Source organism: Cynara cardunculus (assembly GCF_001531365.2).
Source record: "Cynara cardunculus var. scolymus isolate 2C chromosome LG 5, CcrdV1, whole genome shotgun sequence".
Taxonomy (NCBI): domain Eukaryota; kingdom Viridiplantae; phylum Streptophyta; class Magnoliopsida; order Asterales; family Asteraceae; genus Cynara; species Cynara cardunculus.
In genome coordinates this window covers 22,544,411-22,546,707 of record NC_037532.1, presented here as the reverse complement: position 1 = coordinate 22,546,707, position 2,297 = coordinate 22,544,411, and positions in this window count along the sequence as shown.

The following is a 2,297-nucleotide window of genomic DNA, read 5'->3' as shown; positions in this document are numbered from 1 at the left end:
ATATATATATATATATATATATATATATATATATATATATATACATGTGTGTGTTTGTTTTTTTAGGGGGATGATAATTAAATGGAAACCACAAAAATGTAACAAATTTGTAAGAAATGATATAAAAAATAATTTTTTGCATTATGTTTATCATCAAAAACTATGAGCTAAGATATTATTTTACATATATTTGTTCATTTTATGAAAAAATTATATGTGAGTTCCTTTAATAAATGGTTTTTAAGAGTTTTTGTCAAATGTTTTATAATATAGTATAGATATCAATTTATATTTTTAATATACAATCAAACATTAATTGCTAACTCTTTCATTTTCCTACTGTTTAACTCCATTTTTATCATTCTATAAAGTAAAATTTGAATCCACAGATATATAATTTTATTTATATCAATACATGCATATTTTTAATTAAATGACAATTAAAAAAATCATCAAAACCAATCGATATATATATATATATATAAATCTATCAAAACTTCTCAATCAATAATAAATATTAAATATTAAAGTAATAATCAAGATGTAGTTCAATGAGAAGTTTTCAAACATACTTATTTTTTTCATTATAAATGAAATTAGAATCCAACAAACAAATATTTTTATTTACATCAATCCATCCATAATTTTTTTACATCAATGCATACACTTTTTATTTACATGATGATTAAAAATGCATTATATGTTATATCAATATATATATATATATATATATATATATATATATATATATATATATATAAGGAACAACCAAAGGCAAATGATGTGGCACAATGAGGTTTGAGAATTTTTTGAATCTTGGATTGTGGTGTTATCTATATATCTCTCTCTCTCTCTATATATATATATATTAAAGAAGAAATCACTATGTATGATGTGACATCTTCTAAAAGCTAGGAACTTATTTATTTTTTTCTCTTTTTTTTGTTTTTTAAAATACTAATTAAGTTAAAGACTATTAAGCCCCTACAAGCAAATTTGTATGTTTCATAATAGATGAGATAATTTGGTAATTTTTGCATCCAACTAAGTTTAACCTCCCAAATTATTCAACTTCTTGATAATCATTCAACTTAACTTTAACATCCTAAATTATTCAACTTCTTGATAGACAATTTTTATTATTATTTATAGCAATTGATTTACCATCTTTATCTCTTCATCTCTTTATTTCTCAATCCCTTCCTCTTGATTTAGTTTTGGCATAAATTGCTATCAAGAAACAATATATTATGTTCTTAAAAATATTTTCACAAAGGAAAAACCAAGATTGATGACATGACTTCTCCTAAAGGTCAAAAACCTATTTATCTTTTTTCTCATTTATCCTTCTTTTAATCTTTTTTTCTAATTTCCATTCTAACTAGTGCACGGTGATCATAACACATGCCAAGTAATATACAAAAAAGTATGAACCACATCAATATCCTTATACTTCAAAATTGAAAATTTAGCATTTTCATAGTGCATTTGTAACATTTCCAATATTTCAAGGCATCCTTTCTCGTTTCATATACTTAACTGCTTTTCAGTAATTTCTTTTTTCATTAATATGGATTAAGATTCAAGTCAAATTCAACCACAATTCATGATTTAAAAATATTAAATTCTAATTTGTCACATCAATATCTTATAGCATTATATATTAATTTAATTTAATTTATTAATTTATTTAACTTTTAATATATATTTTTTTTGTAAAAAGAGGATTAACCAAAAATCATATTTTAAGAGGGTCAGCCAAATAAGTTAAGCATCATGGGTTTAGAGAATCATTCAACGGAGTCAGGCATATGAATTGCCACAGAGACATCTCAATCTTCCTTTACATATCTATCCTTCAGTGTCGATCTTTTATCTATCTATCAATATGAGATAGACAAAACTCAATTACAATTCAAGATTAAAAAAATACTCAATCTTAGGGTGTCACATTGATTGTTGTGGTTCTTACTTTTAAACATAAAAACAATAAAGATTATATATATATAATTAATTTTTAATATTGATTAAACCTTCTTGCAAAAAGAAAGTTGGGCAAAATGAACCAACCTCATGTGTTTGGAGGGTCGGCCAAAATGCTCTAACCACATGTATTAAGAGAATCAACCAAGAGGAACCTCTAATGAATTGTCACAAAAGCATCTCGACCTCATTTTACATATCCAACATTTTTGTCAATCTTTCAACTCTCAATCAATGTGGGATATATAAAACTCAATCACAATTCAAGATTGAAGAATATTCAATTATTAGGGTGCCGCATCAACGGTTCCGCT